The following is a 17,465-nucleotide window of genomic DNA, read 5'->3' on the forward strand; positions in this document are numbered from 1 at the left end:
GACTTTCACACAAAACAAGACCCCTCTGCAATAAAGCCAGCTGCTTTTTGAGCCAGCTAAACAAAGGCTAGATAGATTTATGTTATTCCCAAAGGAGTAATTTTCACTCTCTGATTGTCACAGGTCTTCCAACCATCCTTTTTTCTCCATGAAGCAGAAGCTTTTCCAGAATGTTAAAAAATGAGAGTTCACTCAACAACTGATAAAGCTTTAAATGAATTACGATTTTTCAACAACAGAAAAAGTTATCAACAGGATGACAAATTCAGCCATTTGAACAAAAGTGCACCTCTCACTTCCCATTATAAAATTCCAGCTTTCATGTTAGTAGAGACTGTCAGTAAACAGCATTTCTGATCTGTGGAAAGTTTTTATTTCAATTCCAAACTATAACAGCAGCTGACAATGTCAATTTAATGTTTACAAGGGTGAATAGTGATAAGACAAGGGGGAATAGCTTTAATCTGAGACGGGAGGTTTAGATTTGTTATTAGGAGGAAGTTTTTCACACAGAGGGTGGTGATGCACTGGAACAGGTTGCCCAAGGAGGTTGTGGATGCCCCATCCCTGAAGGCATTCAAGGCCAGGCTGGATGTGGCTCTAGGCATCCTGGTTTGGTGGTTGGCAACCCTACACATAGCAGGGGGGTTGAAATTGGATGATCATTGTGGTCCTTTTCCACCCAGGCCATTCTGTGATTCTATAATTCTATGAATGTCTAAGAGAAAAAAGAAAGAAATGAAGGTTTATACCTGTAACGAAATGTATTACTAAGGAGTAAATGCTATAACAGAAATGTATATTTTCTTCATTTTTCCCTCTCCTTTAAAGTTATCTTGGGAACCTGCTTTCCACCTCTGCCCATAAGAATCAGCCTTGTAGACAAGAGGCACGAGCTCTACCTAAACTGATCTTCATCCACAGTCTTCAGCTGAATTCAGTCAGCAGCTGAAGGGAATCTTACCCAGCTCCTGCTCTGGAAGGGATGCCCAGGGTGGGTTGCCCAGGACCATGTCCAGGTGACTACTGGAGATCTCAAAGGAGGAAATTCCACAGCCTCTGCGCAACCTGTACCAGTGCTCTTGCTACCTGCAAAGAACTGAAGTGCTGCCTGGTGTTCCAGTTTGTGCCCACTGCCTCTTATCCTCAATTCCACAACAAATCACCTCGACTGATGGCAGTGCAATTCCTTTAATTACATTTCAGCTCTTTTGGCTACTTCTCAGAATCACAGAATCACAGAAATTTTCAGGTTGGAAAAGACCTAGAAGATCATCTAGTCCAACCATTACCAATACTTCCCAGCTAAACCATATTCCTCAACGCAACATCCAAACGTTTCTTGAACACTCCCATGGTCGGTGACTCTACCACCTCCCTGGGCAGTGCATTCCAATGCACCAATTCTCAAGATAATACCTAACTCCAAATGAGGATGCAGAAACATGATACACTGCCTCCTTGCTTAAAAGTGGAAATATACTGAGGCAGCAGAAAACAGCACTGTTCCCTTAGTCTACATGGAAAATAAGGAAAAAAATCCAGTAGTAGCAAAAACATCCTCACGGTATGTATTTGCAATGTGTCCTGTATACAGTCCCACCAAAAAAGGAAAAAAAAAAAAAAAAAAGAAATCATATTCAGTAGGAGCATCTTGAAGGACAAGAAATGCATAAACACACAACACTGTCCCAATTACATACATTTAGACAACAAAAAGCAGTGAGTTTACAAAACATGTTTCTAATTGCTGTTGAATTTAACCTTAGCAAAGATCAGTGGAAGAACTAGCAATAACTATGTTTAGTTGTTTTTCCCTTCTTAAGGAAAAAAAAAAAAAAAAAAAAAAGAAGCATGATTTGGGAGGAACTTGCTGACCTTGCTGGGATGTGGTAAGAGTTCTCAATCCACAATTTTAAGTATGCACAATCTATTATTTTTGGCTGGTATGCAGACAGCATTAGAAGGGGTTACAGGCTGGAACAGCCATTGCTCATTAGAACTTAGAAAGATTACGAAGGCCTTCCACAACATGATCCCATTTGTTCAGTTCGCTGATTTCTGCTAAGATTTAAGTAAGAACACCATAAACAGTTGCCAACAGGACGACTCAGTGTAAGTGACTACAAAACAAACAGAAGTAATGCCAAAGATATAATCAATACAAACAAAGAATTCACATATACAAATGCTCTTCCTTCTGTCTTAAAATCTGTGCTAAGGGGATTCATTACAACACTGCTCACTGCTACATTGTTGTTTGCAAAAGGTGTAATTCAGCACTGTGATCCAATATAAGAACTATTGGAAGCAAGCAAGCAGTGACTCTTTGCATTTCCTAGATGAAAAATGTTTCTTTAAAAACAAACAAACAAACAAAACAAACAAACAAACAAACAAACAAACAAACAAACAAGTGAACAAAAACCTTGTATATATTAGCAGGCTCCTGCACCAAAGATTCTGTTTCTTATGAGCTTAGAATTCCTGGGACCTAGAAGCAGAAAGCCTAGAGACACCCTTCTTTCAGAGGATTAAAAAGATGAAGTATTCACACTGCACAGAAAAAAATAAAAAAAAAATTAAAAAAAAGAATCCCTGCTTCTTGCACACACCAAAAAGTCTTTTTTGTGAAGTCTACTGTGAGCATCAGAGAATTTAACATGGCCCTCATTATATATTATTACATTACTGATTATTAATATTGTTACCAGACATTGTGAGTTCCAGGAGAATTTTGCTTGCAATCAAGCCTTTTCTGCCCTACTCAGTTTGATATGGAAACAAACACAAACTGAACCTCATTGTGTGACCTTTCTAGAATCAACACACTTGCTGAATCACTCCTTGCTTCACTGAAAAGCATGCAATTAATGCAACAAATTATCAAGGCACAGGAATAAGGACTTACACATTATACATGTGTGCCCCGGTGGCACAGTGGTAGAAGTGCCGCTTGCAACACCAGAGGCCTGGGTTCAAATCTGTGGCGCAAGTGGTAGAAGTGCCACTCTGCTACACAGAAGGCTTGAATCCCGGGAGTTGGACTCGATGATCTCTAAGGTCCCTTCCAACTCACACCATACTGTGATACTGTGATGAGCTCTTTGGCTGGCTTTCAGTGCACCATTCCTATGATCAGCACTGAAGTTAAGCTAGCTGGAGCCACAAAACTCACAATGTTTGCTAAGCAGCTTGTCTTGAACAGCTTGTCTACAAAGATGATGCCAGAGCAAGTCTTGAAAGTTTTGGACTAAGTAAATTGGTGATGGAAACATGCTCAAGAGACAAGTTACACTTGAATATACTTCTCTCCTTCACCAGGCTTCAAGGAACACGGTGTGAAGTTTACAAGAGAGCTGAATTTGTCAAGGAGGTAGATGCAGAGCAGCAGGAGGTAATGGTTTAAAGCAGATAATGCCTCAAATCTGGCAGACAGCAAAGAGACATGCAGCAATAGTGACCAAGATATGGAGTGAGCTTAGCACTTTTCAGCATACAGAAGAGCTAACCAAGGGATATCAGACTACATTCGTTTGATGAAAATAAGCAAAGAGCAATTACTCACTACTTCTCTCAGGATACCTATCAGCACTGTGCAGCTGCATACTTAACTCATCATTTTTCTATTCAGTCCCTGTGTCAGCTCTGGAACCTTTTGCTGCAGGGTACCACAGCTAGCTGTGGATCAGAAATGATTACTGCCTGTTACCAGCTGCCAAAAAACTGGAAGTACAGACCATGAAAGGATCCTTCACTGCTTTTGATCTTGAAGCACCCCATAGTTGCATCCCTCTGTAATGAAGTACTAATAAAGAAGGACATAGCCTAAAAATAGATACTTCTTTTTCCTAAACAAATGGAGATAAAAAGTATACTCTCAAGTTTTCTACAGCCACAGTCATCATATACGAAAAGAAAATTGATCATTTCCCAAATCCTGCTCTAAACACCATCGAGTCAAAGCCAATCCCAAGGTCAAGCTACTTATTCTCCTAAGACATCTTGGCACTCCTGGCAAGAGCAGGACAATTCTGAGCCAGGCTGACCTGCTTCTCCTTATAATAACCACTAAAGTCTACAGTGCATTAGTCACCTGAACATCTGTGAAGGCCAGACTTCTTACGGAAGCAGGAACAAAAAATTAACAGATGATGTAGGCTAGCTGGGCTCTGCAGAACACTAAACCCAGATCCTACTGAGAAACAAGAGAGCCTTCAGCCCATTTACCAAACTAAGAAAAAGTAAGAATGTATATGCTGCGTTTGTGAAAGAAAATCCTGCAGAAAGTCCTTTGCCAAACTTACGCAGATGCCGCAGTAGTATTTTTATGGCTACCAAATAGATCATAAAATAACTTCAAAAAGGCATGGGGGAAACTCAATCTCAGGATGGTCCAGAGGCATCCCTAAGTATCCTGGTACTTCGATCCTTAGCTATATCTTCACAAATACACAGTGACTCAAGAGGCTGCTTCTGCCAATGAGAAAGGTGCAGAAAAGAAAAACAATAGATCTCATTCAACTTACTACACATCTTCAGGGAGAAGAGCAAGGTATTTACCTGAACACAACAGGAAAATCAAAAGTGAACAATCAGGTCCAACTAAAGTGAGCAGCACCCTTTAAACAATTCTAAATTATTTCATTTGTTTTACATTCAATAGAAGAATAAGTATTATAGCTGTGACAAAGCAGAAGTTTTTCAAATCTTTTAAATGGCTCTAAAGCAAAATCACATTACAAAAGAGAAGCGAGCTTCAGGAAGTGGTTGAATTACTATGGCTTGCACAATGCTATTTTCAACCCCTCTGTGAGTTATGACAGTGTGGAAACTGCTGTTTTCCCCAGCACTCTACCCACTGACAGGATGATGCGCAGAGACAAGGGTCACTCACTATCCCCATTTTGCCTCATCTTTCAAAGCTCAGTGATGCACACCGCGCTGACCCTGTCTGAACACTGAACTTGTTTGAGTCTCACCACGATACCCCAGCACTCCTGCCTCAGATTTCAGTGATATTAACCAGTCCCCCACAAGCCCCTGACACAATTTTACAAAAACCTGACTTGGCACATTTGGGTCTTTCTGCTTTTATGTCTGATCCTCCAGTGCTCAGTGCAAGCTGTTGTCAGGCTTGTTTCCTAACTTCATCAATCTCAGCTGCAGTGAGACAAACCCAGACTTCCACAAAACCAGGTCCAGGCTCATAATGAATATCAAGGAAGGGAAAAAGAAAGAGCTCCTGCAAAAAAAGTGTAGGGTGCATGTTTTATTTCCTGATGCGAGGCATCAGAAACAGGAACAGAATTTGGTTGTCATGGCATTTCCCATTTCCAAAGTCACCTAGGCCTTCATATATTGGAAAGCTCTGTCTCATTCACTGTTCACTTCCCCACATGAAATGGAGTTCCTAGAGAAATGTTCTCCTAAGGCACCCCTATTCCTTCTGCAGCAGCATCCAGGGCCTGATCTGGACACAAAGCTGAAGTACAGTAAAAGAAAAAATGATTACACACTGTAAGGCATCATCATAACAAATGAGTGTTAGAAAGCTAAGACTGCCCATGCAGCAAAAAGATTACAAAGCAAATAATCTCTTAGAGTAATTGTCGTGGGTTAGCCTAAAATCTACCTGCACCCAGGACAGGGGGGCAGTCGGCCCGCAGGCCGCTGGCCCGGAAGGAAAAGAAAAACAGGGAAAAGGAAATAAATACAGTGGCAGCGATCTAAGGAGGCACACTTATTTACTAAATACTATATCGGAATACAGAATAACACAATATAATACAATATAATTGGAATTAAGGCTAACGAATCAAGTAAAATAAGAGAGAGTGGGTCCCGAAACCGAGAGGCCTACTGTAGCTCTAGGCGAAACGGCTGGAACGCTCCCACACGGCTCTCCCCCTGGCTGGCAGGATCCAAAGAGAGTGAGTCCAGCACTGAAGTGAGATTATATAGTCCTGGTCATATGACTGACCGTGGTGTTCCCTGGGACATTCAGTCTTCTTTCTGCGAGCAGCAGATTCGTCAAAATTATCTATGCTTAACATGATGTTATGATGTGGAATACTGATAGCAAAATTACAATTGCAAAACCATGACAGTAATTCCAAATATTGTGCTTCAAAAATATCTTCAGTGTCTCCATTTTTTTTTTCTTTTTCATGACAGAACTCACCAGAAATTTCATTCTGCAGAATGAGGCCAATGCATAAACTGCTCCACACAGCAGACCTAAGAACAGTAATGTGGATTTCAGCCTCCCCTGAGCTTACTACTGTCGTAGCAATTGAACATTCAGAAGCAGTTGAAATCTGCAAAAAACAGCTAACTGTATGGAAGAATAAAGCAGATTACTGCCTCCACAGGTTCTTGGTAGGCAGCTCACTGGGACACTCCAATCGACTTTGCAAAGAGAATCTTATCTCATGGATACAGGAAGATCTCATTCTTCTGACAAAAACTCTTAAGTGTTTCTAACCATAACATTCTACCAGGTCACTTGGCACAAAGCAAGGAGTTCCTTCAAGCTAGGAAATTAAGATTTCCATTCTTCATCATTGCTTCTCACAAGCCAAACCTACGAACTGCAAGGACTGTTTGTCCGGTGGTCCCTGAGGAGACAGACTATATAACACACAAGATGAAGGAAACTGGACCCTCATCTCTGCTTGATCTAGAAGGAGGACTCTGCCTTTTACCCCCAGGGTGCTCCTACATAACAGAGATGAGGTTCTAGGGCTGGAAAAATGAGAGGGTGTGGGTAACACTAAAGACCCAGGAAAGGATTACAATATTAAGCGGGTCTAACCACACACCTATATTAGAACCAGATCCACAAAAAAAAACCAAAAAACAAACAAACAAAAAACCAAAAACCAAAAAAAAGGCAAAGGTGTTAGCAGTTGAGGACTCACCACTGAGAAACACTGGAGCACCCATTAAAGATCATCAAGTCCAACCACAACCTAACTATACTACCCTAACTAACAACACTCTGCTAAATCATGTCCCCGAGCACCACATCCAAACAGCTCTTAAACACATCCAGGGATGTGTAACTCAACCACCTCCCTGGGTGGTTCCAATGCTAAACAACCCTCTAAACAACCCTCTCTCTAAAGAAGTCTTTCCTGATATCCAATCTAAACTTACCTTGGTGCAACTTGAGGCCATTTCCCCTCATCCTGTCACCTGTCACCAGTGAGAAGAGACCTGCTCCGCTCTCGCTGTAAGCACATTTCAGATATTGGAAGAGAGCAGTAAGGTCTTCCTCAGCCTCCTTTTCCCCAGACTAAACAGCCCCAGTTCCTTCAGTCTCTCCTCATAGGGCATATTCTCCAAGCCCTTTGCAAGCCTTGTTGCCCTTCTTTGGACCCGCCCCTGCACCTCAGTGTCCTTTCTGTACTGAGGTGCCCAAAACTGAACATGGTATTTGAGGTGAGGCCTCACCAATGCCAAGGACAGGGGGAGGATTACTTCCCTAGTCCTGCTCACCACACCATTCTTGATATAAGCCAGGATGCCACTGGCCTTCTTGGCCACCTGGGCACACTGCTGGCTCATATTCAGCTGACTGTCCCAGAAGAGACAGACAGTGAAGGAGGGGTTAGGACATTGCCCTCAATGTTAAGAAATACATTACAGAGAGCTGCCCTTGAGAAATGGACACAAACAAGTTGACAGCTTGTGGGTAAAAATCAAGGACATCTACTGGCTGCAGCCTATTAGAGGCCTTCTGATGTAGGAGAGCCTCCTGATGAGGCCTTCTTGCTTCAGCTACAGGAAGCTTGGTACTCTCAAGGAGTTTGGGCCTGGCAAAGAGCAGAGTCAGAGCCCTGAACTTTTTTCATGCTGTTTAAGGAACTGCTGGATGAGATCCTCTGGGAAGCTGTCCTTAGGGACAAAGGAATGGAACACTGCTGGAAACTCTCTGTCCTTCTGATTCACATACCCCAGTCAAGCATGAAGTCAAGCAGGGAAGGCAGGAAATGGGCATAGCTGAGCATGAATGACCTGCTGGTCAAGCTGAGGGATAAAAATGTAATGCACAGGCAGTGGAAACAGGGACTTGTGACCTGGGAGTATAGAGAAGTCTTCTGAACATGCAGAGGTGAGATCAGGAAAGCCACAGCACAGATGAGACTGAATTTGGCAAGGGATATGAAAAATAACAATAAGGGATTCTATAGGTACATTAGTTAGATGAAAAAGGCTGACGAGAGTGTACTCCCTCTGATAAATGAGAAGGGAGAACTGGCTTCAGTAGACATGGAGAAGGCTGAGGTATTCAAAGAGTTCTCTGTCTTGTTCTTCACTAGCAATCAGGCTGCCCATATCTGCCATGTCCCTGAATCTCTAGGTGATGGCTGGGGGAGCAAAACCCCTCCTACTGTAAGTGCAGAGCAAGTTCAAGATTATGTGATGAAACTGAATATGTATAAGCCTACAGCGTCAGACAACCTACAACTCAGGGTGCTGAAGGAATTGACTGATACGGTTGCCAAGCCACTCTCTATCATATTAAGAAAGTCCTGAGTGTCATGTAAAGTGAGCCTCACCTCCGTGCCTGGAAAGATCATGGAGCAGATTGTCCTGGAAGCTATGTTAAGGGGCATGAGAGACAGAAATGTGATCTGAAACAGCCAGCATATTCTCACCAAAAGCAGATCATGCCTGACCAATCCAGTGGCCTTCTATGATAGAGTGACAGCATCAGTAGGCAAAGGAAGAGCAATTTATGTCACCTACCTGGAATTTTGCAAGGCCTGTGACGTGGTCTCACACCACATCCTTATCTTCAAAATGGAGAGATATGGATGTGAAGGCTGGACTATTCACTGGATGAAGAATTGGTTGAACGGGCATAGAGGATTGTGGTCAGCAGCCCTATGTACACATATGACAAATGGTGTCCCCCCGGGGTCTACCTTAGGACCGGTGCTCTTAGACATCTTTATCAACAATGTAGACAGTGGAATTTAGTGTACTTTCAGCAAGTTTGCAGATAACAGTAAGCTGAGTGTTGATACACTAGATGGAAAAGATGTCAACCAGAGAAACCTGGAAAACCTTGACAAATCAACATATTGGAACTTAATGAGATTCAACAAGGTCAAGTGGAAAATGTTGCACTTGGATCAGGGCAACCATAGATATATGTACAGATCGGGAGAACTCATTGAGAGAAGCTATATGGAGAAGGACTTGGGAGTCCTGACGGACAAAAATCTGGACACGAGCAAGCAGTATTTGTTTGCAGCTTGGAAGGCCAACAGTATCCTGGGCTTTATGAAAAGAGAGGTGGCCAGAAGAGAGAGGGAGGGGGATTGTTTCCCTCTGCTCTGCCCTTGCAATACCCTGGAGCATTACATCCCCATGCATGGTCCCCAGCACAAGAAAAAAGGGGGCTTGGAGTAAGTCCAGAGAAGGGCCATGAAGATGATCATAGGGCTATAGCACCTCTCCAAAAGGTTGGGATTGTTCAACTTGGAGAAGAGAAGGCCCTGGGAGACCTTAGTGTTGCCTTCCAGTACTTAAAAGGGGCTTATAAAAAGGAAGGAGACTGACTTTTTACATGGTCTAATAGTAGTAGGACGAGGAATGTTTTTCTAACTGAAAGAAAGAAGGTTTAGGTCAGATACTGGGAGAACATTTTTTACTCAGAGGGCAGTAAAGCTCTGGCACAGCTACCCATAGAAGCTGTGGTGCCCATCTGTGGATGTGCTCAAGGCCAGGTTGGGTGGGGCCTCAGGCAGCTGAGCTGGTGGAGGGCAGCCCTGCCTGTGGCAGGGGATTGGAACTGGGTGGGCTTTAAGGTCTTTTCCAACACAAGCCACATTGTGAATACAATAACAGCATATATAGCATAGGAAAAAGGAGGAAAAATGGGAAATATTTTCTTAATCCTTTTCCACTCATAGACAAACTTTTAAAACAAGTCAGTTTTAAACAAAAACTAAGCATGAGAAATAGACAGACAAAGTAAGTTTCCCAGCTTTTGCAGAAAGCCTTATGACCCAGATGAAATAAGTCACATAAGGTGCTGTTTCCTATCACCTCATAATCATGACTACACTCATCATATTGTTTTGTCGTCATTGTTTTTAATCTAATAAAATCCGAAGAGAGAAGAAACACATTGCAAAGCAATAAATGGGCTTGTTTTTCTTATGCATAATTACAGACAATTCACATGCAATTTAGTTTAAAATGTATTTTTAGAGAATTATTCTTTCACATGCTTATCTTCTTTTCAGGGTTTTTTCATATCTATTTTTTTTTTTTTTCATGAGCTCCTCCAAACTGGTTACTCAAGTCACAAAGCATTGGATTAAAAAAAATAGTAATGATAAAGAAGGAATTGCTCTCTATATAACCCGAACAAACATCTTTGTGCAAAAATCGCACATGGCATAAAATGAGCAAGCAAGCACGGAATAAACAACTGCAATACTGTCATCAAACTTGACACAAGCCTTAAGAGAAATCAAGAATAATTTCTGTGAATCATAATGAAAGATTTCTCTTAGTTCAATAGCTACAAACTGTATGCAGAAGATCCAGCATGAAGCTCATTACTACAGCGATATATATGTAAAGATCCCAGACATTCTGCATCTTCAAGTCTTAAAGTAGTTAGTGAATTAAACATCATTATGTGCTATAGTCTGTGCTTTGACAACTGTTTTACGACTTCATGGGAAAAAGTTAGAGGAACAGCTGTCCAAAGCATTCTGTGCTAGAAACGCTGACTACCCGGACAGCCTGTTACAGTTAATGTAGTTTCTCCTCAATGGTAACTATAACCCAACTGAAAAGCTAAATAAATTGCAATAATTAAGATTCAGATAAATTTGGAAGCAGCATTCACAGAGATAGAAAAGTGGGCATATAAGAAAGATGTGTTACCACACACAATTTAGAAAAAAATATAGTTAAGAAAACACACCTGCACTAGTAAAGTCAGGAAAAAAGGAATACATTTCTTCAGTTTATTTTCTACAAATGTACAACTTATCAAGGGCTGCCGTGTGGGAAGACTGCTGCCCTGATAGCTCCCTACCAAGTAACATCAAAGGAGAGGAGCCCACACTGCCATCCCACCAGAGGCAGGCTTTGGGGTTATGGCATGGATGCCTGGCAACTGTAGCCTGACCTCTGACAGGCAACTTTCGATCTGTGAGATGATAGGTTAATTTCTCAGCACTCCCAAATCTCTGGGGTGGGAGTGTGAAGTACTGCAAACTAACAAAATCACCTCTGCACACGCTGCCCCAGGTGTCCAGCACTGAAGCAAGAATACAGACAGAAGAGCTGCTGCAACCTGAAATGATCGTGCTAAAACCAAAACAAAAGTAGTACTTAAAACTTTTCTGTTTTTAAATATGCTTTTGAACACCATTTACATAACAGCACAAATAATGTCATTGCATAAGTCTTTGTGGTACATTTGCAAACAATAACATCATATTTATTTGTATCACTTACAGCATCCTGTATACCCATGGATAGAAGGAAGGAAGGCAAGTTTCAGAGAAAAGAAACTAAAAAACTTAGAAATCACGACACAGAGTTTAGTTACATGAAAGGCATAATCATTTAAGTCCACTGCAGAAATTTATGAAGGAAGTATTTCACACAAAGTAATAATATCAGATCCCTGCATGAAAGTCAATGATTAGACAGGGAAGAATGTCTGAAAATTTCAGACAGGACAAATCAACAGAAAATGTAAAAGTACTGTGGGCCTGCTTAAATATAAAGGGGGGCAATTTTGCAAATGTTCTAAAAGAAATTCCCCAGAAGGAATTTTGATAAAGGAGGGATTGGAAAAAGCACAAAGTATATCTGGCATGAGATAAAAATTGTAACAATTTCTGAGACAATCATACATCACAAGATCTAACCTGCCACATCTGAAGGTAAGTAAGACATTTTAGAAGTTAGCATTTACAGGGACCAGAAGCTGCATATGTTATTCACAGGAGAAAAAGAGGAGCAAAAAGAAAAGTTGAGATAACTGCCTAACCCCTGAGCTGAACTCTGTTCACAGAAGTCTTTTTTCCCCCTAGAAGACAGTTTCACTCAAACTACACCAGCTTAGCAAATCACTTTGCTTGACATCCCACTTACTCCACCACCTTGACACGCTGTGGTCAGTCAGCAAGGGACACTTTCAGTGGAAAGCTTACCAGGAACTAACAGAACAGCTGTCCTCATTGAATGCTATAGCAAAAACTGAACCACAGCTCAGAAGTTTCTTGAGTGTTCCTGGGAGCTCCCACTTCAGACACTATTAGTTTAACTGCTCAATTTTCTTTCTTTTTTTCTTAATCCCGAATGTGCTACAGTCATTTGATATAATGGCAAGATATACTGTCACATCCAACACCAGTACCAAAATACCTGTTTCTCTCACTGCTGCACACTTTCACTTCTTTCATTCATCCTTCTTTCAGCCTGCACATTATTAATAGTTCAAGGCATACTTTTAAATAACACGAAATTAATAACACAAAGCCAGTATCCTAGGTGAACAAGCATGTTAATGATAAGCTACATCTCACTGAAGGCTTCTTTTTAATAGAAGTTATTAATACTATCCCAATGGGACACTACAGCTTTCCCATCTAACAGGTGACAATACTCACTCATTTCTTAAGCTGGACAGCGAATAGGCGTCATAGATCAGAAAGCTCTGAACTGCAGGAGAGGCTTACTGAGGAAACAAGAAGGACGTGGTCATGGCATTTATGAAGTGTAACAGCCCTTTGGGGCAGCACCCTGCCTTTCTTCTTCTACCACCCCAGCTGCAGTTGCAAGATATGAACTCTGCCTCCAGTATTTCTACCTTTTCAGAAGCCCTCAAGGGCTTGGCCCATCCCCCTTTCATGACACCGCACCAATTAGAAGTCAACACACTCATGAACACATTGTCAGGATGTGTTTGCTTGCCTCTGAAAACCAAAGCTTCCAGAGCAGGAAGACTGCCCACCGTGTTTCACTGCCACACTCTATTACATTCAGGAGATTTTTCCACAATAGCACTGCTTAAACCTTATTTAAGGAACATACATAACTCTCAGGATAATTACTGCATGGAAATGATTCTTTTGTTCTCTCTTTAAAAGAGAAACAAAGCAGATTTAAGACATACTTTTTGGTACTGCTAATTTCAGGGAAGACACAGCTGTTTTAGCTAGGGGGTGGAAGCCAAACTTCCAAAGCAAGGTGGAAAAGCCCAAGCTGAAGTGGGAGTACAAGACACAACTGGAAGCATCTCTCACAAAACCCACTGCACTTGAGCATGCCTCTGAAGATCCAGTCTCCATTCAGCCCCAGTGAAGCTACAGCTTTGTACACTCTGGTTTGATCATGAGGTTGCCTACTGGGATATTTCTGGGATCCCAGCAGTAGGCTTCACAGGGGTCACACTCCCAGAGAGCGGATGAAGGATGGATCAGCAGACTTTCAAATCATCATGAAGAAAGAGTAAAGGGATGATATAAAGGCTTCCTAATTATTCACAGCAATAAACATCAAGGATGTTTCAAGTTAAAATGGCATGTAGCCAGTATTCAAGGACAAGTGGTTTGAGTTATTTCAGAAGGAAAGTGGGGAGAGGGCCAAAAGAGATGGAAGTGGGAATAAAAGATAACACCGTGTAAAAGGAGAGAGGGAGCCGCCTCTGCCACACAGCTCTGCCACTTTGGCCAGGCAATGCTTTCACATTCCAAAACATCCTCAGGTCACGCTCTGCTCAGAAGCTGGCAGTACTGGGAATGCAGGAGGTTTAACTGAGCCAGTCCCACACAGACACACCAGCATGCAAAACAAAGTGGGCAGAGCTGTTCCTCGAAGGAGCACTTGTGCTCACCTCTCTAGCATGGTTCTGCAATATCAGACAGACTTAAAAGCTTCAGTGCAATTCTGGCTTCCTAGTCTATAAAGGTCAGATGTAACCTGGGGTCAACACAAAAGACAGATAACAACTGGGAGTTTTTACAGGACTTAAAACATGGAGTGGAGAGGAAATGAAGTGACAGATAAAATCCAGTACCAAGAGCCAAACGAGGATGAAAATAAACCCAGCTACACTTGTGGACCCAAATCTTCCTCTTTCTTTCTCCTCTTAAATGGGAATGGTCTTTTTGCTTTGGTTAGAATTTGCAGACAAACATTCAAAATTAGCAGAAAAGATAAGAAAAGGTACAAAGCAAGATTGAAGATGCCCTACATGCAAGGTCTGCTAGTAGTTTCTAAAGTACATTCTTGGGAGCCTGTAAATCAAAACACAAAACAGGAATGAAATAAGCTAGGAGGGTAGTCAAAGAAAAGTTACCCAGCATGGCTCAGAAAAAGGTTCAGCCCACAGAACACAATATGTTTAACACAACTTCCCTGACAAGGTCTTTCTGAAACAGAGACAGTGGAAGAATTACTTGGTTCGTGCTTCACTTGCATCCAGCTGTCAAGCTGTCTTACATCTGACAATCTAAGAACAATTCTTCCCCAAAGTACTGTTCAATTTCAACAAATGTCCTTTAGACACATGTTCCAGGTCTTGCACGGTGCTCAGTACTTGTGTGCTGCCCCAGCAAAACTGAGGGGCAGAGCAGGACATCACCACTGTTACCAACAGCAACTCCTCTCAGGATATAAAGTTCATTAACAGACAATGTGTAGCTTATTGGGCATAAGTAGTTGGTCACTGATGAAGAAGTCCTATCACAGAGTGACAGGTCCCCAAGCAGGGCAGACAAAATGTCCTGGCACGAGATCAGAAAAAATCTACATGGTGCTTGCTCCCTACTCTGAAAGGTTGGCCTAATTATCAGATTTTCTTTTCACACTTCCTTTTGCTGCACTTTGCAAAGAAAGCTTCTCTAAGCATGACAGTGATTTAAGTAAAAACATTTTGACCCAGGAAGAAATAAAATGTGACACATTATTTCCTGGTTTGGGAGAAAGGTAGCATACCCATGATTCTCCTGGAATACAACCAAGTACCATATTTGCTTAGATTGCCTAACACCCAGTACATGACAGATCCTTCTGTGCTCAGGTAGCTGGGAACTGAAACCAGAAAAAAAAAAAAAAAAAAAAAAAAGCAGACAATTAAATCTGCAGAGAATTACTAGAGAATAAAGCAGTGAACAAAAAGATCGGGTAGACCTTTTTCAAATGACATTTTTGTTTTCACACCTCAAGTCATCTAGAGGAGATGGATGTTAAGAGGAGTTGGAATGAACTGTTAGGAGCACAGCTAGGAGTAAGGAGGAAACAAGGGAACAGACAAGGATTTGTAGAGTCAAGACTATGCATGAGGAAAAAGGGAACTGGAGGTTTTCAACCACCTCCCAGACACAAACTCAACCTGGGGACCCTCTCATATTAAAAGATTCCCCCTTCTGCCAACAGAGAATTTTACAAGTTCAAAGCATTCTTTCATGACAGTGCAACACGAAGCAGCAACTAAAGCGCCCTCCGGTACTGGAAGTCTCTCGGAAGCCATCAGATTAGGGTGCCTCACTTAATGCTCCTAGTGGTCCTACATCAAGATTTTCTCTTTTCAAGAGCGACTTTAGAAAAGAAAAGCACAATCCAGCTTTTGCAAATCAAGTACTATCATTATCCTGCTTTAATAATACATCTAATGTTAACTCTCTTAGAGCAAGATGACTAAGCTATACTCTCGATTTCTGCACGCAGATCCCCACTTGTCTAACTGCCAATGTTTTCTACATTATTTTCATAACAGGAACAGTTATCTTATGATGGGAAACTCTCCCAGTTTTAACAGGAATTTTTTTCCCTCAACTACTGGCAGTCATACTACACAGCTTATGAGAGTGTACTCTAAAATGAAAATAAATGTAATGCTAAAATGTTATTAACGAGCAGCTTCACCAGGAAAACAAACAAACAAAAGCAACACAACCCACAAAAAAAAGAGTATGGTCAGATGTTTGGTTTTGTATGACAAGGTGAATACACTTACGTGAAATGATGATGTGCTACTGTGTGATAAGATTAATTTGGGTTTCCTGCTTTTTACTTGTAAGATAGAAAAAGCTATTTGATTTTCACCGTGTGCTTTGAGAACCACTGTCATCATATTCACCTATCAAAAATGAGGCAAAAAGCACCTAAAATACATATATGCCTGCAATAGGCACAAGAGGAAGCATGGAGGATACCTGAGCAAACCACATAAAACCCTGCAACAATTATACTTGGCAGCCAAGGCTGATGTCTGCCAGCTTGTGGTTTGCTGCACTGTTGGGTTGAGGCAGGAAGAATCACTACCTGCACAGCTTTAGGGCTCCAGCCTCAGCCTCCTGAACAGCAAGGTTTACTCAGACAGCAGGCACAGAATGAAAACCAAGCTATCCTCTTTGATTCACGCACAAACTGAATCACATGAATGAAGGTATAATTCTGAGAAACATTATCTGCACATTGAGATCATTCCATCTGTGCAGTAATTTTAAACACTGTTTTTCATTAACTTTGCATTCCTCTAGAGTTGCAAGCAATTGTTAACAATTTTTCTCTCTCTTTCTCTCCCAAGTATATATCCATTCATCACTGATGCTATCTCTATCGCTACTGTCTCTACATAGTGAATGCATACATATTTCATTAACACAAAACATATAAACAAATGTCATTTTTGCAAAACTCTAATTTACTTTGTGGGTCTGTCTGAAAGGTAATCTGTATATACTATAGGCACCCCAGAGACTACACAAAGGCACTACTACTTTCAGCAGATCATCTTTCAGAGCACTTCCTTACAAATGCAAGGACAGAAGCCGCTTCCCATTCCTCCTCATTCATAAATGCCACACACACTTCTAGAAACACAGTTTCAGTGATAAGCAAAGATTATTACTCTCAGCTCTTGCCAGCAATCTGGGTGATCTGTGTTCTGATGTGAAAACCCGTAACAAAGCTCCTTCTGTCCTCCAGATGGACATGACTTTTGTATGAAGTTCATTTTGAACATCACAGCTCTAAGCATTTGACATCAAGATAGCTGCTGGCTAGATCTAATTCACTTAAAAGGTTCTTAGAAAATGCACACAGAAATCCATGTGCTGCATTTACACTAAAATAGACAAAGTGCAGCAATTTTGCCAAGTGACAGAACAGCAGGTCACTTGTAAGTAGATTTTGTTGCAAATCATATATCAGACTGAACACTACCACTTGCATTCTGTGTATATAGCTAGGTTATTTCTTTGTAAGTCTTGCAGGAGGTTTCTGTCTGCTGTGTGGAAAACAAAACAAAAGCAGAAAAACTTTCTGTAAGCCTGGGGAAAGTAAAAATTCTCAAATACCCCAAAAGCCATAAGCAAAAGTCATGATATCTCAGTCTTCCAGGATCTGCCAGACTTCAGACAGTTCTGGTTTGGCATTTCTTTTTGAACATAATTGTTTCATTTTCCTTA

At 41.4% G+C, this 17,465-nt stretch overlaps 1 protein-coding gene across 3 annotated transcripts in view; it reads right to left on the bottom strand.

The window, feature by feature from the left end:
- RNF38 (ring finger protein 38) overlaps nucleotides 1-17,465 on the bottom strand; it is an 89,169-nt gene that overhangs the window by 59,447 nt on the left and 12,257 nt on the right. The gene's annotated exons all lie outside the window — the stretch shown is intronic.

Source organism: Excalfactoria chinensis, chromosome Z, assembly GCF_039878825.1.
Source record: "Excalfactoria chinensis isolate bCotChi1 chromosome Z, bCotChi1.hap2, whole genome shotgun sequence".
In the NCBI taxonomy this organism is placed as follows: domain Eukaryota; kingdom Metazoa; phylum Chordata; class Aves; order Galliformes; family Phasianidae; genus Excalfactoria; species Excalfactoria chinensis.